Raw genomic sequence first — 26,016 nt, 5'->3', positions numbered from 1 at the left:
ATGACCTTCGCGGCAGAAAAGTTTGAGCAATTTTTATAAAAGTTTCTCATCGTCTCCTTTCTTATGTTAAAATGACTGTGCTGCAAATGTATGCTGTATCTGTAGTCCAGCAAATAAATTTTCACCGTCGTTTGTGAATTTATATTTCTTTGAAAATTCTTATCGCCTTGATGTCTACTATTACTCCTCAGAATTTTTCAATAGAATTTTGCAACACCTTTTGTAAACATTGGTGCCGATGTTGCAGTGATGTTTCCCGGCAAATATTTTAGTTTTTCTTGAATGTCTTAAACCCTCCTCAGTTTTCACACTACAGACTTGTATCAAATTTAAGAGTATAAAATTCCTTATATTATCAAATTTTTATTTTTCTTAAAGTTTTAATATTTTTGCAGATAAGGGTTCTAAACTACTTTTTCGTTTTCAATAATTTATGACCCCCTGGTTCATCAAATCGGTATGTTACTCACATGAAAAATTGCCTTTAAGAATGTGCTTTCACTTAAAAAAAATTCATAATTAAAACACCTTTGGTTATTTTTTTTATTAATTTTTTACAGGTTCCAAAAGCTTGCCGACTCCTTATTTTTTTTCGATTTTCACCCCCTAAACGTCGTTTGGGACCCCATGTTGTATGGTGATTCTTTATCCTCTTGATGCCTACTATCACTCCTCTGAATATGTTTGTCGAATTCGGCAACACCCTGTATATATATATATATATATATATATATATATATATATATATATATATATATATATATATATATAAATTACGTGTCACGATGTTTGTCCGCGATGGACTCCTAAACTACTTAACCGATTTTAATCAAATTTGCACACCGTGTGCAGTTTGATCTAACTTAAAAGATAGGATAGCCCTTTTTTTGAATTTTTAATTAGAATTTTAATTATTAATTAAAAACTAACTTTCCCGCCAAAAAAATCTTCAAATCGCCAAATGAGTACGGCATCAATTTTTTTCCCAACAGTCATGAGGCTAGGCTTAAGATTTTTCGGCTGATTATTTAAAACGATTCTATTTATTTTCTTAATGTTTGATGCATTTAAAATTAAACATTGTTAATGAATCGATCTTTCAGATTCATTCTTAAGTACTTTTGAATTAAAATAAAACAGAATAAAGGAAATTAAAAATTTCTAATCTGAATAGCGTTACCCCAACTGGCGTAGAAAAAATCACGCATTTGCGTTCCGCAACTGGCGTTGAAAATTCACGCATGCGCATTGTATTATGATTGTTTACATTTCAACGGAAGCGGACTCGATTTAAATTATTTTTAGGTTCGTTGCATGTTTTTGTAATTAAATTGTATTTAAGTTAGTTATATATTTTTTGTATACGCTTATAGTTTTAAGTACATCGTTTTTTAAGTAGTTTTTTTTAACCTGTTTTCAACCGATTATTTTAAACGATTCGTTTTATTTTCTTAATGTTTGATGCATTTAAAATTAAACATTGTTAATGAATCGTTTTGGTCATGATGAATCTGAGAATATTTTGTTGACAAATTCTTGAAATATTACATAAATTAGGAAAGATATTCTTTAGTGCCCATAAAGTTTAAACGCTCAGTGACTCTTTTCAGTAATCATATTACAAAAAAATACTTTGTTTCAGTAAAAGATATTATTATATTAATTGCAGATTAATCCTTTCCACTTTAATATATAGTATAAATTCTACGGGAACTAACAGAAAATTAGAGAGATACATATTACGTTGTGACTGAAGGCGTTTATAATATTATGAGTGAATTATATATCAAAATTTGAAGTTTTAAAATATTTTGATGAAGAAGTTATTAAAGTAGGAATTGCATAAAATATTTAATTATTAAAATTTTAACGAACATTAAGATGGGCGAACCGGCTGGTCGCCAAAGGCGGCTAGTATATATATATATATTGAGAGAGAGATTGCTATAATTTCAGCATTTGCTTTGTCATAAATAATGTCACATGATGAATTTGTAAATGGCAATCAAACGCAGCGAAATTTTGTGAATGTTTTTTTTTCCTTCTAAATTTCAATCAGGGCATTGATGTCGATTTATATTATGAAAGCTCGGTGTCAAAAGAATAAACACATGGGATTTTAATATTTACATAACTAAGAGGTCTTGTTAAAGCATTTGAAGGAAGTTGCATTCTGGAAGATTGTGAATTTTTCGGAAGACCTTGAGCAACTATCTGTTATTGCTAGAATTATGATGCATTTGCAATGTGTCGTATTTTATAGTGAAACCATATTGAACTCTTGCCATTATAATAAACTTTCAAATTCTCAACATTCAATACTTTCTGCCTACAATTTTGTTTTATTTTTTCGTTTGAAAAGACACCATGCTCAAGCTCTCTTGCTGTCTTTCTCTTCGGCAATTTTATTTTGTTTCGAATCCAGTTAATTTTGACCAATAAATTATTTGCTAGTTATGCATGAGTTGACAAAACTAAATTCTTCTCTGATTTTCAGCACCATCGTCTTTGACCCTCATTTATTTATTTTAGTCCAAAGTATTTAATGTAGTCAGACTTAATAAGTTTTCATTTATCCCTAAGGATCTTTTTTGAAAACTTTTCAGAAATGGCGTAAGCATGAAAACGTTACACTTCTCTCGAACTTTTAGGGACATCCCAAACCCTACCTTATATTCCAAACAATATAATATTAGAAAATAGCAACAAGGAGAATTTGAAATATATTTCTTTTACTTCTTTCGAAATTACTTAGAATAAATGAAATTCTATGCCACTATACAGCACTTTGCATGAATTTCTGCTTTCATAATGGCGCTCTAATTAAGTGAATTTTGTGCTCTTCCTTCAGGACATTTTCCAATTAGACCACTATAATGAACAATTCAAGACAAAGCCAGATTAAATAAAGTTACTCGTCAATCGCCTTGCTGAGAGAGCATGCGCTGTTCACCCAATCACAGTGTCTCAATCGCGAGTCGCTAGAGCACGCTCAGATTCTTCCAGCTACTCCTCGCTAATTGGATAAAACACCTTTTGCTCAGTAGACGCTGCAGCGGAATCTAATATTCTGCCATTAGGCCTGATGAAGTGCCGATGCTCAGAGCTTTCTATTTTAGTTTTAATCGAAGATGGCCTTCCATTATTTTGATTGCTTATGTGAGCTTTCCGGTAATTGCGAGGTGCGGTTTATAATCTCTCGGTTTCTGAAGAAAAGTGGTCTGATTCTATATTCACTTTTTCGAAAGAGTTTCAGATGATCTCTAAGAACTTTATAACTGGTTAAATTCAGTCACAATATTATTGCCCCAAAACATTTTTTTTTCTTTGCTCAGTTTAGTATAGTTAGATGCTCATCTCGTTTTGAAGGTATACGAGAGCGGTTTTTAGAGGAACTTCTTAACTATCAAATTTGGATGAAACATGAGATGACCCAAAATCATCTTCTACTGCATACCATATTGATTAGTTCTATAAAAGATTTAGCATGCACTCATCCATTAATCATATATTATTCACGTAAATGGATCTTTTAACCACGAATCCGATATCTTATAGATTTCAGAACACCATTGGTCCCAGACATTTTTTTTAGAAAATATAGCAAGATTTAAATAAATATATGTCATATGACTTTTAAAAATGCATTCTTTAACTTGTGAGTATAGATTCTCGATGTAAATGGGGACCACGGAGACCTGATAATATGGTCTAGGCTTCGGACCTGGAAGGTTTCAGATTCGAGACCCGATAACAACGAAGAACAGTCATGTAAGCGGGTCTAGTGCACGTTAAATCCGTGGGGGCCAAACGTCCTCCAGCTGGTGTGGTGTGGAAGTTTGAAGAGGGGGATGCCAGTCCGTTTCAAAAAAGCCCTAATGTTGCTTTAAAACGGGATGTTAATATAACTAAACCAAACCATCTCTTTGTAAATGGATAGCAACACTGTAATTCTAATCACAAATCATACACTAATTATCCACCTGTAGCCCAAGATGTTTTCTTAGAAATTACAGCTGTTTAAACGCTTGGATGCCATTTAATTTTCCTTGCGTTTAATTAAGCTATTACCTGTTATTTTCCTTTATGAAATCGTCATAATTCAACACATATTGATGCAAATAAAATTAATTAAAATGAATTAAATTGCTGTTATTGATTCAATAAATCGATTAATCAGAGGGAAAATATCGATATTGGCGTTTTACAAATTTTTAATTAAAATGTAAAAAAAATGGAGATGGAATTTGATTTATAAATTCTGTTTGAGAGTATTTTCGTGCCTGTAGCTGTTTTAGATTCCCAAATGTAACTGACCTGTCTGATGTTAAGTGTTATGTAATTTCTTATTTTAGCTTCAATTCACTTCACTTACTGAGCAACCAAGCCATTTTAAATCGTCATAAAATAAAAATCACTAGAATTAACACTAGTGGAAGAAACTTTTGTGTAAATAATATTCACACCTTTTTTGTTGTGAATGAAAATCGTAAATGATTGAACAAATAAATATAATTATTGAAAAATGTGTTTTGTGTTGAAATTTCCACTAAACATTAGTTAACTATATAAAACGCCTTTTAATCAGTAATACAGTCGAATTATACTTTTTCTTAGAAAAATGATAGATTTTTTATTGACTTAATGTGCTGCCTATCTTAAACTGGTCTCTAAGTTTACACTCGGATATGCATGGAAAAATGGGAGCATGTTATATAGGTTAGAGTGTATGGAAGTTTTAACAACGGTGTTTTGCATTTCAATAAAACATCTGTTCACCAGAGAGGAAAATTTTAAATTAAGGTGAGAAGAATCAAAAGCCTATAAAATGTGCTGATAGTAAAATTATATCAAGAAAACAATTTTAAAAAGTATAAATTTAGAAACACATTTTTTTATTATTTAATTTTTTTAAAATAATTTTGGGCACATTATATGGAAGAAAATAATTGGTAAAATTTTGATGTCAACATCTGCATCATTTTTTTTTCTTTTGAATTTTCGACTATGTTAAAAAAAAGGTATCCTTGAAAAGAGTCAGTAGATCTTTATCAATCAAAATACGCGAACCAAGAAAACAATTGTTCTAGAAGTATTATTCTTAGATTTCAGATGGTATCTTAATAATTCATATTCAAAAAAAGTTAGAAAAATTAAATTTGAAATTAATATTTTGTCACAATTCGATGACTCTTATAGTCGAAAACATTATTTTTTAATATTTTTCAAGACTGAAACATCAAAAAATAAGTTTTTTTCCCAAGTTTATTTTTTTTCTTTTTGAAAACTGACTTTGAAATTGTTGAATAACACTTTTAGAATAAATTATTTTTTACTTTGAAATTTGTGACAGACAGAAAAAAAAATAGTGGGCATTTTTCGACGACTTTTTTTTTTTTTTTTTTTTTTTTTTTTTAACTGAGATGAAGACTTCAAAAACTAATGCAGATGTGAAAGTGACATTTAAGTTTTCCCAGTGATTATCTTCTATTATAATCCATAACTAACTGAAATGGCAAACTTTTTGCCTAAATATGAAAAAGAAATGAAAAGTATTTATAGAAACGTGCCTTTTTTTAAGAATTAGTAATCACTTTAAGATTGATTAAGCAAGTTAATAACTTAAACTTAAAAAATTACTATAAAGTATTTTTCTCATATTTTGGTACCTTTCATGAGAATTCAACTTAACTGTTGATTTTCACGCCTATTTTATTGTGAAATTTCGTTTTCCGTGCCATTTTTCTCTTGGAAAAATCAACTATTTTTTTCCGAGATCGATTCCTCATAATTAAGGAAGAATATCTTCGAAATGGTGTTTCATTTGTGCCAGTTTCTTTCTGTAACTGAATTTCAAATATTTTTACTTTAACCTGTTTAACTGGGAATGACGAAATATTTTTAAATGAACGGAATATTAGTTAATTACCAGGTTATCAGGTTAATTATGACCATCCTGTACATTACATGGATTATGTACATTACATCCTGTATATTGATAAATCCTGTATATTGCATTCTGTATATTATATTCCTGTATATTTGTCTTAATAGTCTGTGATAAAGTTCAAAATGGGGTGGTATCTAAAAAGGATTCATTATTTTTGCTTAGATCTGACTGTTGCTTAATTTCAGTGATAGTTTAAATAAATCCTATAACTCTTCAAAATTTTTATATTTCAATTTAATATGATAAATATAGAAATCAGAATTTTTTACTAATTTATACAGTGAAATAAAATTAATTATCAAGTGAATTAAACCATTCTAATATTACTTTTATGAAAAAGTTTTTTAGGAAAATATTTTGTACTTTAACATCTCTACACTGGGCACCCATTTCTTTAAAATAAATATTCCAGTTAGAGTATTAAAAACACTTTTTGTATAAAAGGAAAATTAACAATAATTCTTCATTAAAAACATTGAAAAAAATTCATTTTTTTTATACGCTTGAAAAAAAATTAGAATTAAGTCTTTAATTTACATCAAAGATAACACAGAATGAAAACAAAATATCTGCTTTCATATCATTCAGCCAGGAAAAGAAAGCAGTTATAAAATTGTTCGAACGGTTAGGAAGAAGGTTCCAAAATGGCAAAGGAAGGAAAGAGATGGGAAGTTCATTTATTCAGCAGACGGGCTTTAATCTTGTGGCACGGTCTATTGTTTACTTCCAAGTTTTAAAGGAAAAGATAACAAAATTATACGTCTGGTGCAGATACAGTCTCTGTCATGATTAAGTTCAAAATTTATTGTAAAAGATAATGTTTAATGCATTGTATGAAATAACAAAATACATAGAGATAGTAGGTTATTTAGGAAGGGAGTAGATAGATATCAAATTATTTATATTTGGTTTATTTTCTGAGTAACTTCCTCAGCATTTTATTTGTTTAAATGTTTAAGATATCTTTTAAGAACACGCTATTTTACCCTAGCTTCATTGTATATTCATCCTATAGAATTAAAGAATTATTACAGAATTTATTTTACATAACGTAATACTTCATGAAAATCCTGGAATTTTAATACTTTTTGTTTTTTTCAGCTTTATTTATCGATACTTAAGATTTTAAATGTAAATATAAAACAAAATTGACACCTAAATTAATTTTGTAAAATCTTAAACCCTTTATTGCATAATACAGCTCATATTTAATTTTCTTTTACCATGATTGTCATAAGAATTTATTCGAAGAATTTTCGAAAAACTTGATCCAGACTGTGTAAATGTCAGAAATCCATCTATAAAAATTGTAGATTTAAATTTCTGTATACTAAATTTAATATACACAGAAATAAATAAAAAGTATTTTGAGACCATTTGTATTCAAATATTTTTCAAATCTGCATTATTACAGATATTCGCCAGTATTAATGTAATTAGAGCATAAATTATTTTCTTGTTCAGCATTTGAAATTCTAGCAAACGTCATTTTTTGCACTTGTAAATATTTTTATTCCGGTATTTTAGAAAGTTTTTCTCACATTTATGCAAGCAACAAATACTAGGATATTTTATAGAAGCCACTTCTGGCAACTAATTGGTTCACCATTGTTAATAGTTGCTAAAATTTTTAATTAATATTTTATGCAACTTAATCATAATAGCTTATTCAGAAAAATATTTTTAAACTTCAATTTTCATAGATAAATAATTTATACTATTTTAGACGACTTTTGTTCATTTTACAATTCATTTCTCTTATTTTTTATTAGTAAAATATTTATACACTTGGTTATCTCTTATTATAAATATTATAACCTAATTTATAACTTTATAACTTAAAACAATATAAAATTTGGCCTTTTCATTCATATTAATAGTATTTTAAATTTAAATATTTTTTTGTATTCTTCCTAAAATTAATTAAATATAATTTCTGCTTTTCTGCAATCTGCCAACCTGTTTTGGGCATAATGATATATGTAAAGGACAGGGCAATAATTAGTCATGTAAAAAAAAAGAAGAAAAATATCTGCAAATTTAATAGTAACTTTTATCAATAATTTTAATGCTCTTCTAGAATTCTTGTATTTTTTGTATTACCGCTCGTAAAACGTTTAATATTTTGCACATAACTCTTGCGAATCTTGTTGGAAAATGTACTTAAAATATTTTTTAAAATTGAATATAAATAGAATTTTTTTATAGCGATTGGGATTAAATATAAATAATTTGCTTGAATAATAGGTTGAAAAAAAAACAATTTTTACTATAATATTTTAGTGATATATAACGGATAAACTCCAGAAATTTGCTTAATTTTTGATTAATTAAAATTTTGGAAACATCACTCCGAACTGTTCATGTTCACCTTCCAAAATATTTATGTGCCAAGTTTGGTAGTTCTAGATTTAACAATCTTTCTTGTAGAGCGTCAACACATAGATACACAAGCACAAACACACATCATTTTGATCATTAGAAGAGAACGCCTCTGGCGATCAGCTAGATTGCTGGGAATATTCGTTATATTTAATTTCAAATAAGTCGTTTAGATATAGATTCATGTCCATGATTTCGCCAAGTTGTTAGATATTAAAGCCGTGTTATCTTACATAGTTCTGTTTATAAATTTATTTCATGTATGAACTTTTCTGATGGAGACCAGTTCCATATCATCATAGAGCTATTAAAAATGTAAATCTATTATCTAATTTTCTTAGTATTGTATGTTCGTTATTTTATTCGTCTTGTGAATTATAAAAGTATTAAATAAAATCATATTACTTTAGCTCTCAAAATTATACCGCTAATTATTTGATGAAACAATGAAAATGGAATTTCGGACGAAACAATTAAACATTATTTGAATGGATGAAACAATGAATTTCAGGGTAACAGAATAATATATTGTTGAAAATTGGTAAAAAAGTAAATTTAAAAATTGCTAAAAATCTGGAAATATTTGTACGGCAATCAAATTTATAAGATTAACAAAATATTTTTTTCAATTGTAAGATGATGTAAAAATTATTTTATTATTGTAATATTTTCTGAAGTCATCGCAGATAAACTGAAAAATTTAGATTAATTTTTAATTAATTAAAATTCCAGCTAAAATTATAAAAAAAATCGTAGAAAATTTTTTTGCAGCATCCGAAGTATAAATAAGCCAAATTTGGTAGTTTTAAAGTTTACAGCGTGAATAAACACACACACACACACACACACACACACACACACACACACACACACACACACACACACACACACACACACACACACACACACACACACGCACGCACGCACACACACACACACACACACGCACACACACACACTCACACGTCTTTATTACCATTGTAGATTTCTTAATATATTAAAATAATAAATGGAAAATTGTCATTATAAATTTTTGTACTTTACCTCATAGAGGAAATCGTGAAATAATATGAGCTTTCTATATTTCATTTTAGAACTATGTACTGACTAAAATGTTTCACTCCTCGCGAACTGAATTATTACATTAAGTTACAACAATGAAAAACTGATGCTTGAGAATCCTAACTTTTAATTTCTGAAAAAAATTATTTTAGATATCTAAGCCCTTTTCCGATATTCAAAGTCTCTGTAGAAGGAGGTATCATATTTGAAATCATATAATCTTTCATATAGTATATCATATGGGAAAGAACTGTTCCTTACTTAGGCAACCAGGTTAAGTTGAATGATATTCGTTACAACCTCTTCTCTGAAACTGATATTTGAGTCCTAAAGGCCATCACCGAACCCTTCCAATTAGAAGAAAAACTTAAAAAAAAAAAAAAAAAAAAAAAAAAAAACTGGAAGTAACTCGACAATAAACCTCATTATACCGTTCCACCAAAAAAAAAGTCAGAATCTGTTATCTAGAGATTTGTGATCTCTTGGTATCTTAAGAGAGAGACAATAAAGTGATACAATTATTTCAATATCATTCAATCATCATAGCATCAGAACTACAGTTGTTATTGCAAAGAAAAAATATTACCCTTTGAAAATAAATATGAAAAATTTAACTATTATTAAAAACATATTAACTCTTTAATATTTTCTTCTAAATCAGCTGCTGCCAAAGAATCATCTCCTTTAGCTTAAATACGAGCGTCCTAATTCCGACTTAGGAATATTTTTCTCCTCTCCTTTTGGATGATGTTTGGGTAGGAACAATCCACTAGCAAGAATTCAAGCTCCATATTGGATAGTGAAAGGCTATTTTTATCCACCTTAGAGGCATGCATTTAATTCTGTGCCCTAAGAATAGAAATTCAGCATCTTGAAGTGGTGTAGGTGAGCAGACGGTGACTTGATAGATTGATCTTTGTTCTGTAAGAGCAAGTGGTGATTTTTTTGAATTGCCGGAGTGATTGATGTTTGATGGTATGGATTGATGTTTGAGTGATGGTCTTACAGCTTCGGATCAACAATCCTCAGAGTACGAAGAACTCATCAATTATTAATGGTTCCGGGGAGTATTGTTTGGTTACCAGATAAAGACTGTGGCAAAAAACATGGAACTTGGAGGAGAGAAGTTGTTCCCGGTCAATGGTTAGGGCACATATTGGTTGATGCTATTGCTATTTGATGGCATGAACTGATACGTGCATGATAGTCTATAGTTTACTACAGTGGGTTAACCAAAAGTAGAAAACTTTGGCAAAGGATAAAGACTGGGGACCTGGACTTGCAGGACCCTGAAAGACAGATCTATTCGTAACTGTACCGGAGCATGTTGCTCAAATTGAACGTTTGCTTATAATATCTGGAAAATCAGAATTTGCAGAAAGTATTTGCTGCCGGTCATGAATAAAGGCACTTGATAGCGATAGATTAAGTATGGAGATTGTGATATCTGGTAAGGGACAGATAATGATGAAGAAGTGAGCTGGATACGCTCGCTGAAATGGCTCTCAAGTCCTATAAAGAAAGTTAATAGTTTCTTTTTCCCATGTATGTTTATTGATAATTTCAATTTTGGTCTTTTTGATATGTAGGTTCAAGTGCCACACTGTGTTGTTGGTATATGGGTAGTGAAAGCTGGAGAGTTGTGTAGTCCTGCTATTGGGCAGGATTAAAATTTTGGAGCTTCTTAGTTTTTTGAATTTAAAAGAGTTAGTAAAACGATATTGAAAGAGGTTAGCATCGGGTTGTGACTACTGGTGGACAATATCAGGAAATATTTGAAATGGAGTCAAGTAATTAGGCAGGTATGTGGTTCTTGGTTTACTGAGATTCCAATTATTGATAGTGATGAGCTGGTCGAGTTCCGACTGAAGCTTTTGACTACGGACTAACCTCCATAAACAAGAAAGAGCTAGCAATGGATGTTGACTTCGGACGCATGATTATTTGACATAGTACATCCAAAGAGAATGGATGGGGGCAGACCTTTCCACAGAGCAGATATTTCCACAGAGCAGACCTTTCCACAGAAACTGTCAATATCCGAGGAATTGGTTGCTGATGTAGCTTGTTGATGATTAACGCATAAGTATGTCACATCATTCTTCTATATGCTACGCAATTCGATTGTAGCGGGATTAGCAGTTGCATATAATGTAAATAAAGCTGAACGGAGGAATGTTTTTTTTCTTCTTCCCAGATATAATATCATGGCTAATCAAATTTCTTTTTTATGAAAAACAGAATTTCTACTTGCAATATCATTGAAACATTTTGTGAATCTATAAAAACAATTAGTAGGATACTTTGAAAAAAAAATGAAAACATGAATGAAGAACCGGCTCATGCTCGTTGAGATATGATTTAAATCTCCTATTCTTATATTCATTCGCAGAAATATTTTTGCCAGCATAAAAAAAGCAAGAATAAAAACTGTAATGGATAATCCTTCAATCGATCTCAAAAGAATAAGAAAAGATAAGCTATTCAATATGTAATAATAATAGCATAATTAATATTATCTTTTAAATTTACTTATAAACATTTGCCTTAAATTAGCGTTATATTTTGTAAGATTATAGAAGGTTGTCTTTCTTGCTATAATTCACTATTTCTCCAATTAATATGTATTTTAAAGCAAAAAAAAGCAAACACACTTGTATCAGAAAAGTGCATAAATTTATCGAGTAATTTATGCATCGATTTTCTGCATGTATTGTTTTATCCAGCAATAGTGGACACTTATAAATCTATGTGCATCTTAGTAAAGAGTTGCAGCTAGACGCCTTCTTGGATTTTCGAAGTGAAATAATAATACAACTCAGTTTTTACCGAAAATCTTCTTAAGAAACTTGCTCCCATATGTATGCTGCTACGTTAAAATTCTCCTTTTACTGCTGCTTTAGTCATAGAGGTCAAACATCTAAACTATCAGTTACTTTTTACACATTGGTTTTTCTGGATATTGGTCTGCCTTGGAATTATTGTATTTTTCAACATAAAATATTAGCAGTTTTCATTATTCTCTTTTCTCACTTGACCTTTATCCTTTTACTATTGATTTCGCCTCTACTTTTATTATCCAAACAGCATTTTGAAACGAAATGTTTCTTTTATCAATAATAAGTTAAAGTTATTTCGAAAGTTAAATGACTCAAGTTAACCAAATAACATTTTAAAGTTTTTTTTAAATTTTATTTTACATTTTATTCTATTATTATAACGGTATTTTTTCATAACCAAAGAAGTTTATTAAAAAAATTGAAAGAATTTCATTTCACATCATGAGCATTACTGATCATGATATTCAACGACTCAAATGGGAAACAGTTTCAATGCCATTAGTAAGCTGGTTTTTATGCAGATGCATTTTGTAGAATTAAATCTGAATGCAGCCATATAGTTTCATGCCATTTCATTTCAGGTTTATTGAGAAAATTGAATTTTACTTTTCTTTTTCATTTTTCATTCTAATTTGAAGAGACACAAAAGTACGTAACTCTTTTCTTACATTTAATTCTTTGCGATATTTATTTCCTAACATTATTAACAGCATTTTTACTTTTCTGCCGGGGTACACGGCCCCCACATTGGGAATCTCTGGAATATTTGAATGATAATGAGGGACTGCAATAATCTGTTCATAGTTAAGACTCGTGAATTATTTTTTCATATGAAAGAAACATTAATCGATTCATGAAGTCGACTGCGAAATATCATGTGAAATATTATTTGAAAGGGAAACCTTTACATTTACAATCCATTTATCACCAGTAACTTTTCCAATACTCTAAATACACAATTATGTTATTATTGCCAAGAAAAGTAGTAATAATTACTCATTATATCAATGAATTGCATCGATTAATGAAAGCATTCACAAGCGAATACTTCAAGAGTTTCAAACATAACCTAGATGTCAAAATATGTGGATGCATCTTCAGCAGTTAGTATTTTTCAATTTCTAGCATATAAATTATTCAAAAAAAAAAAAAAAAATTCAAACTTCGAACCCGAGATTTTGACAATTATTCAGTTTTGTGGCTGCCTGATTCCGAAAACCATTTTTTTGGAAGTATATCTGTCTGTCTATCTGTGAACTAAAAAAAATGCTCTGGAATAAATAAATGAAATTTATTTAAGTGCATCGATTTTATAGATTTTTATCAAATTTTGAACAAAATTCATTCTCAAGATATCTTGCCTGCCTGTCTGTCTAAAAACAAGCGAATGCGATAACTAATATCTTAATGAGCTATATTGATAAAATTTGGTAAGCGGATTTAGTTAATACTGTAAAGTGTTTGTATGTAGTAAATTTTGAATCAAATTCGTCAGGGTGTTGACAGTCTCTCGATCTGCACTTTTGCATGCATTTAAAGACAGTAAACAAACACACCGATTTAGGTAAATAAAATTTAATTCGCAGTGATAATATCTAAAGTGTAGATTTTTATAAAAATTTTAAGCCAAATTTATTAAAGAGTTTACTATTTATTGCCCTATACATCTACAGATATATATACAAATTTTAAAACACAAATATTTCTATGAATGGCATTTAGTATGTGATTTTACTATTAAAATTTCAGTTTTGTATCAATACCATTTTATCTACATACCCAGTTTTATTTATTACGTTAAGATAAAAAAATGTTCATGTGCAAATGTTCTCTGAAAATAAAAGTCGGACTACTAAGGGTAATTACAATCTTTCGTAAGGTCAAAAATTTTATGCGGATGGAGAATGAATAAAATCTTTGTTGGTGAGTATGAGGGAAAGCTTTTTTGGAGACACTCCCGATGATTTAAACCTGACAATATTTTTAGTTTGTCATTTCACATTTTAATTACGTGATGCTTAAACCCAAAATATATTATTTCACTGAACAAGCCGCTGGGCATATAGTTACCAGCTAATTTATTTTGTAATAAATGCTCATTAATAGTTAGTTTTCTAAATTGTAAATTGTTTTTTAAGAAATTAAAAATCAATCGAAACATAAGCACTTTTTTCTCTTATACTTTGAGGGATATCATTGCTCAAATAACATTTTAAAACTTTTTTAAAATTTCATTATATTAGCATTCTATTGATACCAATTTTCTTTTCGTGCAATCTTTCATTAATATTAATCCTCTTTTTATAAATTTTTGGCTTAATTCATAATGAGTTCTATATTTGTAATGAAAGTCAAATCAATATTTCATTATATATTTCAGCAGAATATTTTCTCCACTGTTGTAATAAAATTGAATTGCTATCTGTGGACATTAATTTCAAAAAACAATTTTGCATTTTGTTCAGTTGCGTGTAAAAACCTTTATGCACAGAATGTAACGACTGACGATTTCAAGTCATGTAAGAATAAAATAAATGAATCAACGAACCTTATATACTGCGATGGTTCGGATAACAAATTGAATTTTCTTCCATTCATATTTGGTAGCATATCGCAGTTTCATTTGATTAAAAATTCAATTTATCTAATAAAAGTCCTGAAATTGTGTTGACAATAAATTTTATGATGCTTATTTGAACATTGTTCCATTTTGTTCTTCACAAGTTTACAAAATAAGCACTATCTACTGAATGCATCATATTTTGCATATCTACTGAATGTATTCATATTCTGCAAGTTGAATGACAGCAACACATTTGTTACTGTAATAGAAATATTTTGAACTGCATAGTCGACAGAAAGAGTAAAATGAATACAACCTGAACAAAAAAAATTCTTATTTTTCTAACACTCTAATGCTCATGTGCTAAGAACTGTGTACAAACATGGCGCAACACAGTCTTTGTTATATCCAATTACAAAAGATACTACAAATCTTCCAGAAGAATAAAATTCTTTCAGCGACAAATCACCGTCTCACCATTCAGAACATATATAGATATATCTTTCTTCTTTTTCAAGAAAGAAAAATCTGCTGCATATTCAGTATTCCAGACATCCATGCTCGTAAGTGAATTATTCAAATAACCTAAAAGATTTTGTTGATTTGCCCAGAAAAGCAAATGAATGTGATTAGCCTGATCCGGGTACTTCCTTCTGCTTTGCAGTGCAGGACTGGCGCAGGAGGATAGACGCAAATCGCGCCGCCGGAACAAGCTCCGGTCTCACAAAAGTTAATAGACGAGAATTGTGCTTCAGGTAAAGTAAACATCGAGATTGCGAATTTCTCGAGGGAACGGTAATAACGTCACTGCGTTTACAGAGCTTTAGAAAAATTCGTTTTTATGCTCTTTAGAATTCCGTGCTTTCTTTTGCAGGAACTTTTTAATAGATTGTTTTTAACAATAAGCAGATGCAGGGGAAGTACATAAAGGTGAGGCACAAAGACAACAAAGGTATTTGGAGATGTTTTTGCTGTTTTTCTTTTTTTGCGAGGAGATCCGATTATTTTATCAGGCATTATTGTAATAGAGTGAGATGATCCGAAGTCGCTCGCATATTTGTTTTCTAAATTATTCTTTCGAAAGAAATAAACATTCCGATTCGAGTTTACGAATATTCTCCCAAGCATATGCTATATATGCTTATAAATAGGTTCATTGAAGATGTAAAAAGCAGGCAATAAAGTGATGACGAGATTTTCTTTTATTTCCTATAGATTCCTCCACATTTTCAGATTTATTGAAATTGTATTAAAGCAAATTTTATTATTTTGATCACAAAATGTTGCTGTTAAATTATGAAAAATGAGTTAATTTAAGTAGTTAATTCATTCAGCAATCTGAATAGTTTAAATATTTATTGACATCCAGGCAAAACTTTTGTTTTATTTCTTAAAATTATTTTTTTTTACAATTTGAATTTTGTTATTGTTGTGTTTATGTGAAATGTGTTATACATAGAGTTAATTAATTTATTTTTTATTATTTATTATTTTACATTCCACAGAGTCGAGATCATTCAGCAACTGAGGTTTGGTTTGGACACCAGAATTGAATAGCATGGCACATGTTAAATTTATTCCTGCAGAACAAATGGCATTATTTAAATTTGGAAAACAGAGAGATGTGGCCTGTATAAGTGTCAATCCAGCTATCCGGTTAAGAATGAAAAATAAGGGAATGGTTTTTCTTGTTACTCAGATTAGTTTTAAAACAGAAGGAATCAAATAAATAAATTATTTACATTTTTCAAATGGCCTTTCTTTGATTGCTTGGAATTTGTTTGTTCAACGATTAGATACATTATAAACGTTTAACTAACAACGAATTAGCGTTTTATTTGAAGCTCCATGAAATCAATTTTGTATATTACATTTGGTAATTTCAAGCAATGGTCCAATAATGAAAATTATGAATTTTCCTGAGCCACATTCTTAAAAAATTATGTCGCATATACTTCAGAAAATTTCACCGGCCGATTTTAAGTAAAACAGGCTCTGATTTTTCTGCTCATGTTAAGTCTATGGAATTAGCTGTTGAACTTTCGAACCTACTAAAAGTAAACCACCTCTGTTTATGAAATTAAATAGATATCCTGTTTTTTATTCAATTGAACAATAAAGATTAATTTCAAATATTTAAAAAATAAACTGATTTTCCAAATATATAATAAATCAACTAACATTAAATATTCCAGTGCCCTTGTTTTCATTTTGTATTATCGTTAATTTGTGGGTCGTTCAAAATCCCATGTATTCTTAATAGATCATTGTTAATACAAATATATATATATATATATATATATATATATATATATATATATATATATATATATATATATATATATATATATATATATATATATATATATATATATATATATATATATATATATATATATATATATATATATATATATATATATATATATATATATATATATATATATATATATATATATATTATGATGCACATTTAATACTTTTAAACTCAACCGGCATCTAAATATAAATTTATGATAATATTTTTTTCTTCAGAACTCCATAATTTAGATTTGGTATCAAAAGTAAATTCAATTACAACTTTTAAAATTGTTCATTTACCTCTAAGCTGCACCAACATGATAACATTTAATCCTACCTGGCAGATGTGACTTACACGAGGTGCACATTCATAAGTGAACCTTGGTGGGATTGAGCTACGAACCCGCAATTCTCTGATTCTAAAGTCCACTAGGTAACTGAGTCTTTAAAAAAACTATTTTAATAATTGTAAAGCTTTAACATTAACTTTACGAGATTCGGTTTATTTTGCAATGAAAATAACTTACGAATACCGATATTCAAAGAGCCAAATATCGTATGTGTAATTGCAGCATATTATTATCTATAATTTAACATTCCACTGCAAAACTATTAAACCTTTTGGCATTTAATTGTATCTTGTGGTTTATCATATGATTTAAGAGACTTTGCCTCCATTGAAAAATATAAAATAACATGTATATATATATCAATAACAGAAATATAGTAAAACTGCACGCTACTCATAATCATTGTATTAAAAACAAGGAAAATTCTTATCAAAATATTATAAAAAAAACTTGAAATATTCATGCAAAACTTTAAGTTAATTAGTTCTTACGATACTTGAAGTTAATTATTTCATAGAAAAATTTAAGTTAATTAAGTGTAAATGTATGTTATTTTTTTGTATTATGCACGTTTGGAATTTTTTTATTTTTTTATAATATCCAGTTTGAATTTAAAGCTCTATTCCCTTTATTGCTTTCTCCGACTTAAGATATTGAGACTTTTTATTTCAATTTCTTATAATATTCTTTATTTTTTTTAAACATTCTTATTAACCTCTTAATCATATTGTGCACGTGAATTATATGAAAATAGAATTGCATCTTTTAAAAGTTAAATGACTCACAGTTTTCAGAGTTCGATGCAAAATTTCATATAATCCACCGACATCTTAATAATTCTATGCATTCTTAATTTAATGAATAAGACAGCACACGGTCAAACGGATGATGTCATGCAATTAATTAATAAAAAAAACATACCACTTGAAAAGTTAAAATGCAGATATCAATACAAAACAATTAGTACTCTGTAGAAATGCGCAAAATAAATTGAAACTTTAAACACTTTTATGTTATATTTTAAAATTTAATGGATGAACTCATTTAATTTTGTTTCCATTATATCGCAATTATTTTTGAAATTCTGTTGGATTTTCAGATATTTTTTTTTTTTATTTTCTCTTATTTTCAGTATAAATAAAAGATAATTTAAAACCTTTTTATTCTTATTATTTTTATTTTGCAGAAATTTTAAATTGTATTGACAGTTCAAAATTATAAATACAATGGAATCTAAAAATTAATATTTCTCACAATAATTTCTTAGTGACGTAAATTTTTTAAAGTCAATTTTCAGTTAAATTCATGTATTAATTGGAATTAAGAGCTCTACAATAATTGAAATATTCTATTTTAATCGAGAACCAAACCGAAGAAAATTTCAAAACTCCGAAATGAATGGAAAATAGATTACACAATTTAATCCTTACAAATCTGGAACATTCGAAGTTAAGTAAAAATAATCAAAAATGGAACATTTGAAATTCGGCACTTTTTACTTTCAATGAATATAGGTAAATTTTCCCATATCCTTTAAACATTTTAACGTTTCAAAGAAACAAAATTAATTGTATTACGTTTCAAGCTTATATTCCTAACTAGTTGACCATCCCCAGAATATATTCTACGTCAAAAATATATTTAAAAAACACACACATGATACACCAAAAAGAAATGACAGAAATTCCAGCAGTCTTTCAAATGAAGAGAAAACATCGAGATGAAGAAATTTACGCTAATCCCTGGGGAGGGCGAAGAAAGGTGGGGTAGAGAGAAAGCAAATAGACGCAATTTTGGCACAGATTTTTTAGGAATGTTGATGGCTAAACTCATTTGTGCGTCTCCAAATGACACTCTGGGGACTCTAAATTAGGAAGGGTAAAAAAAAATCCCCCCCTTTCCTCCTTTTTTTTTTATCCAAACTCATTCGGGCTTTCTCGTGGCACTCATAGGAAAACTGTGATTTCTCAACGTCTAAAAAAATTAAATTTGAAAAAACGAATTTCTTTCGGAAAGGGAGGATTTTCTTTTGTTGGAGGTGAACTCTTAAATGGGATTAAAAAATGCTCCTTACTTACAAAAGTTTTAAAACTTCAGGAGAAAGGAGAGTGCAGGAGAGAGAGAGGGTCGTTTAAATTTTCGCTTTTGCAACATCTGCGTCATAAAAAGAGTATTTTTAAAAATAGAACTGAATAAATGTAAATGCTGTTATCTTAAAGTATTCTTCTTGCGACAGGTATTCTTTAGAAGATTTTTAAGGTAAAGTTTTTCACAGTAATGCGTAATGTCCAATATAGACATAAAATCTGATAGTTATTTCCATTTCTTCTTTTCCTGAAGTATTAGGAATATCTTGAGTGTTTTTATATTCATTCGGATATTTTCATTAAAGAAATGGAAAAAAAATCTAGCACAAATTCTCTGGAATGATAATTGGCGAAGTTACTGCTTTGCTGCAAATATTTTCTTTGAAGGTTTTCATAATATAATCATTTTTTACTTAACGCACTACATGTAATGTAAACAAGTGACTAATTAAAACAATATTGCTTGCATAGAAACTGGATAGAAACACACACATATGTAAGGTGGCCATAAAATAACTTCCCCTATTTGGCAACATCTGCAGCTTATACGGATGAACGTAATGAAACCACATTTCATAAACAGACTGTGAAAGGCATCAGAAGATGAATTACAGCAGAAAAATAATAGTACTAAAAGTTGCCGATAGAGGAAATACTGGAGCTGTGGGAGTATAGTTATTATGAATGAATTTATGAAACTCACAGAGAATAATCCTTAATTCATCAATATTAACGCTCCTTGACGCCGTGCAACATTTTTAATATTCTGACCTTCCCTGTATATAACGTTGTATGTAACGCAGGTGACGTTCTCGCACCTGCGTATAAACTGTCAGTTTCGGTGTTCATAACAGCCTGTCTTATATTCTGTTTCAAGACATGCAGGTTTGTTTAAGAGGCCACCCTGTATATACACAATCATTCAAATTATTTGCCAATTCCTTATAGAGGCATTAGGTGGTTGTGTTTCTATACTTTTGTATTTTGGAAGCCCTTTTTAAACGTTATGATACAACACACATTTGGATTACAAAAAATATCTCAAAAATGCTTTTTTTTAAAATATATTTTTAGGTGAATTGAAAGAACAGCTTATTTCAAGCTTCAATAAGACTACAAAAATATTTCATATAAACCTTTGGAAGATTTGTACAATATATTCAATTTCGGTTTTTGAATGTCAATAGCAACTATCATTTCAAATTTCAAGCTATTTTGTCAGATCTGAAATACCAGAATGGTATGATCTTGAATTGCGGAAAAATGGGAGATTTAATTCATTATTAACTATTGTCTTAAGGCAAATAATTTGAAAAGGGTTTAATGGGTCAAATAATTTTCATTAGTCAATAAGTATTCCTGTATTCTTCAGAACAATTAATTAATACTGATCGTATTCCACACGACTGATCCTAGCGAAGTTAAACGTTCTTTTCTTTTCATTGTATAGTCTACATATGACAGATTCACATTTATTACCTATTTTGATCCATTCAACATTTTCTCTACGGAAACATTTCGCTTTATAAAAACAGTTTATTTAAACAGCAATATATGAATATTCGGTTGCAAAGACGAAAAATTTCTTTCAAAAAGAAATGAAAAATTTTATGAGAAATAGACAAATGATACTGAAGTTGATGGAGGCAAAACTAATATTATTTTATATATACATTTAAACTATTTTTCAATTATGTTTTCTGTGTTAATATTACATAAATGTGCATAGACTTTCGGTGCTTAGTTTTAAAAATATGAATTTTAATAACTCTTATTTTATAATGAATTAAAAAAAAATGTAATTTTCAATTTACTGCAATCATATATTTAAAATGCAACCAGTTTTTTTAAAGTTAATAAAATTTTCAACAATTACAAATTTATATCTTTCCAATTTTTACAATTAACAAAATTGATCTCAATTCATGCATGTTAAATGCAATTATCTTCCTTTAACAGGAAACTGGAGACATTGAAAAACAAGAATAAGAGGCAGCAGTTTTCAATGTTAATTAAAAGCGAAAAGTTATCTTTATTTCTCCTCAGGACTAATTAGTGTGTTAAATGAAAAGGAACAATTATCTATTGTGGCATCTACAAACAGCTGTTATTCGCACGGCTGCAAACCAGATTTTGCAATTTGCAAAATGATCATTGTATTAATTCTTGAAACATTTGCAAAGTGAAGCCATTATTTTGTTCAGATTTTGATATTTTATAACTTTCAAACTCGATTATACTTTACAATTCCATTTAATGCAGGTGTCAAAGAGTAATCATTTCATTATAGTTATTAATTGAATCATTTGTCAAACAATATGTTTCTAGATGAATGTAAATATCAGGTTGAGCAATATTTATTCAGATATTTGGTTAACACATCAGTTCAGATTATTTGAATAACATTCAGAAATATTTATTTCGAGTATTTGTGTAACATCTTTTGAAATAATAGTTTTGTGTTTTATTTCTTAATATAATAAAATTTATAGTTGTCATATATCAATAAATTGTGTCTCATGATATTCGTAGAATGAGTTCCAGGATGGAAACTGTTTTTTCTCTTGATGCTACAAAAGAGTTCTAGAGCTATTCTATATGAGATGTGGTTTCTACTAGATTCTAAGGCATTTACCAAAAAAAGATTTTCAGAACTTTCCCTAGATTTAATTTAAAATATGGAACATTTTAATCATTTTTTCCTCAATAATTTCGAAGCTGATTACTGCACAAAAAATGTTATTATATCAATTTTTAAGTGAAAAAAAAACAATTCTTTTATATGATAACAGTTAATACAATTTTTTCTTTCAATTTTAATAATTTTTTAAAATATCTTTATATATATTCCACAATAATAATTTTCATTATTTAATTCGTACTAGAAAGGTTGTAATGATGTCAGTTGCATTACTCTCTGCGTGTTAACATTGGCATGCATTTAAAATTAATTTTAGACATTAAATAATGATTGACGAAACAAGCGGGAAACATTATTATTCTACGGTATTTCGAAATAAAGATTCAAATTTGTTTTAAATACTATATTTAAAAAAATGGCCAATATAAAAAATGCAATTTCAGAGTGGATGACACATTAAACTAACAAAATATAATAAAAGTTATAAGCAGCAAATCTTAAAAATATTTAAAAATAAACGAGTAAGGAATTTAAAAATGTCTTACGTACAGTCAAAAAAATTAAAAAATTATCAGGTGTTTTAAAAATTGAATTCAAATATCATGAAATTAATAGAATTCATATTAGGAATGCAAAAAATTGTAACCAATGAAAATTAAAAATATCAAACTAGAAAAAATCTAATTCTCCAGAAAACTGTTAACGTTTTTATGAAATTCACGATAACTCTAAGGTGATTTTTTGAGAAAAAAATCGGGATTTATCTTCTTTTAAGAATAAAAATCAGAATTTATCTTTTTTAAGAATAAAAATCAGAATTTATCATTTTTTAAGAATAAAAATCAGAATTTTTTTAAATAAAATATTTTAAAATACTATAAAATTAAATCAAATAAATAAAAAAAATACATGTTTGATCTTTGTATTCAACGTTTGGAATTCGGTGTATTTATATCTGTTTATGAAAAGTTTAATTATATTAATTTTACTAACACTTTCCATTATTTATTATACACATCATTAAAAAAATTTGGATTTTGTTCTTATTGTACGACATAGACTGATTCGTAAATTTAAAAATATATCTCAGTGTAATCGCTTGGATTTACTAAAGTTTTCTCAAAAAGCGAAACTGATTGTATAACGATTGAAAACATTATTATTCGTGTTAAAATGTCAAATTACATAAATTATAAACTTGATTAACAGAACCTGGTTCTCAAGAATACGGAAATTCACAGACACTATTCTAGAGTTAAAGGAAAGCAAATTAAAACACACTTAAATGAAATGAAGAAACTGATTAGAGCTATCAATTCTTTTTTTTTGTGACTGAATTACTAACTGCTTTTATTAAAGACCATTTTATATATATATATATATATATAGATACTATAAATGTTGTACAGAATAACTTTATTTCTATGTATACCATGCCATAACGCATGAATCGTTAAGCCATTAGGATATCAAAGATATTATGTCTTTATTCCTCTAATGACTTTGCAGATAAAGGCTTTCCTTACTTTCTTTTTGTATAATCCCACACACAATAGATGTATTTATTGCTTATGATTGAACGTAAAAATATATGATTTAGCTGAAAGTAAGAAGGACTATTCTTACTTTCAGCTAATTTCTTACTTCAGCTTACATTCTTTTCTAGCAATATGTAAATTAGAGGATATAACTTTATTATTTAACCAAAAAAAAGCCCTCGAATATTTCTATTACATTTTCAACAACTGTTAAAACGTATTTTGCTTAGATAATATATCCAGCATTTCTCTTCATTGTCTTCCATAACAAAACTATTCCTAAAATACGTATTTAACAAATTTCGAGTCTTTGACCCTGAAATCCAAATGTCAATATCAATCAATAAAATGTTAAAGGAAATTGATAGGTACATGAGTAATGAAAGGTAAAATGGAATAAATTAAAATATTATTGGAAACCATTAATAACTATTCGTTAGCCTATCACACTAACTATTGCTATTTCGTTTGGGCGTTATCACACTTTCTAGCCTAGATAAAATCATTTCTGGCTTTATTAAAAAAATGAAAGCAATATATATATACACAATACAGATAATTCGTATATATACAAGTTAATAATTTTTAAACTAATTTATTCAATTTTAGAAACAGTTTATTAGATAAATATTTTAAGTGTTCAAACTTCATCTAATGGGTCAAAGACTTTACTTTCTTTTTCTTGAAAAGTCATTTTCCAAAGCATGAGATAAATGTATTATTTCAAACACCGGGAAATATTTTACAATGCTAATTTGGAATAAATTTATAGAGGATTATCACTTCACCCTTCCATTCCCGAGTCGAAAAATACGGCCACAAAAGCGAAATATGATTCTTAATCTAAGCCTGGAGCTCGAAATATGAGATTAGCTGCACAATAACAGAGTTGTTATGGGCATTTACATTGTAAGATTTGAAACGAGAGAGAGAGAGAGAGTGCGACTGCAATATCTGTTCCCAGAAACTTGAACACAATAGAACTCGTCGCTATTTGGAAGTTTAACTGCAACTGCTGATAAAAGAGAATGGGAAAACGCGAAGGGGAAAGTGTACAAAATGTAGTCCCGTTGTGTATTGGACTAAAGTCGCCAGGAGGGCTATTGGGAATTTGCAGGAGCATTTCATTTATAATGAAGTAAATGCATAAATCAATTTTAATCTATTGTTTTGGAGAATACTCGTAATAATCAAGTGAAATATAATGTTCACTCAATTAGTTAATAGTTTCTCTATGCAACAACACCTGCTCATTTGTTGGAAAGTTTTTTAAAAGTTGGTTTCATTATAAAATTTTTTCAGTATGGAAAGATTCCGCAACTTTATTCTACTTTAGAAGGAGCAGGTATAAGTGCAACTTAAAAGAGAGACAAAATTAATCACAATTCTTTTATCAGTCAAAAATGATTCAATAAAATGATTCAGAAATCAATAAAATGATTCAGAAATCAATAAAATGATTCAGAAATTTATTGAAATAAAGGAGTTAATTCCTCTTTTTTCAGCATATAAACAAGATTATGAACTAAGATTTCATGAAAAAACAGAAATGTACTGGCTCCTTCAAGGCTTCCGTCTCTTTGGTTCTTTCGATCTACTTTTTGTTCAGGTGATGAAATGGTCTTTCGTTCTTTGATCTGATATTGAAGTTTACGAATAAAGAATTTTTTAGGTTATTCTCGCTTCTACTTTGCGAATAAAATTGATCCAAAAATATAAGATGCCAATTATTTCTTAAATTCAAAATTCTTATACATAACTATTTTTAAAGTTAAGAACCACATTTTAAGAATTCTACTTCATTGAAAATGCAGGATGTGAACTAAACACTTAATTAAATCATTCAAATTATTTCTTAGTAAAAATTTGTCTTTATTCATTATTAAGCATTATTAATGGCGCATAATATACATAATATTGATCACATGCAGAACGTTTTCCAATATTAGAATTTAAATTGTAGCAAGCTTATAACTCATAATCTCTATTTAAATTGGAATTCTAAAAATATAATATTGGTTTTTCTTTTCTTTAAAATCCTTGGAAGAACCGCTATCATTTATCTCCTGCCATTGCTTAGCTTATTCTTCCCTTTCTTCATTATGAGTGAATATACTCATTAAAAATAGGGAGATAGTATAGGAAAGTAGAAAATATCTCCTGGGTGACTTGAGAAGGGAGAAAAATTCTACTCTACAGGGAATTTGATATTTTAATATTTGGTGGTACAGCGTATAAATAAAAGGAAAAAATGACTTGAGAAGTTAAAAATAGTTTGATAGTCTGTCGGAAAATGGTTCGT

At 28.6% G+C, this 26,016-nt stretch overlaps 1 long non-coding RNA gene across 1 annotated transcript in view; it reads left to right on the top strand.

Moving 5' to 3' along the window:
* Window positions 1-16,478, top strand: part of LOC129971210 (uncharacterized) — a 139,739-nt gene extending 123,261 nt beyond the window's left edge. The window contains exon 3 of the long non-coding RNA XR_008784781.1: window positions 16,303-16,478. This is a non-coding gene — a long non-coding RNA (uncharacterized LOC129971210). The remainder of the gene's footprint in view (window positions 1-16,302) is intronic.
* Window positions 16,479-26,016: the final 9,538 nt, after the last annotated feature.

Source organism: Argiope bruennichi, chromosome 1, assembly GCF_947563725.1.
Source record: "Argiope bruennichi chromosome 1, qqArgBrue1.1, whole genome shotgun sequence".
NCBI lineage: Eukaryota > Metazoa > Arthropoda > Arachnida > Araneae > Araneidae > Argiope > Argiope bruennichi.
The sequence above is the reverse complement of the archived record's forward strand: the minus strand, read 5'-3'. Positions and strand labels throughout refer to the sequence as shown.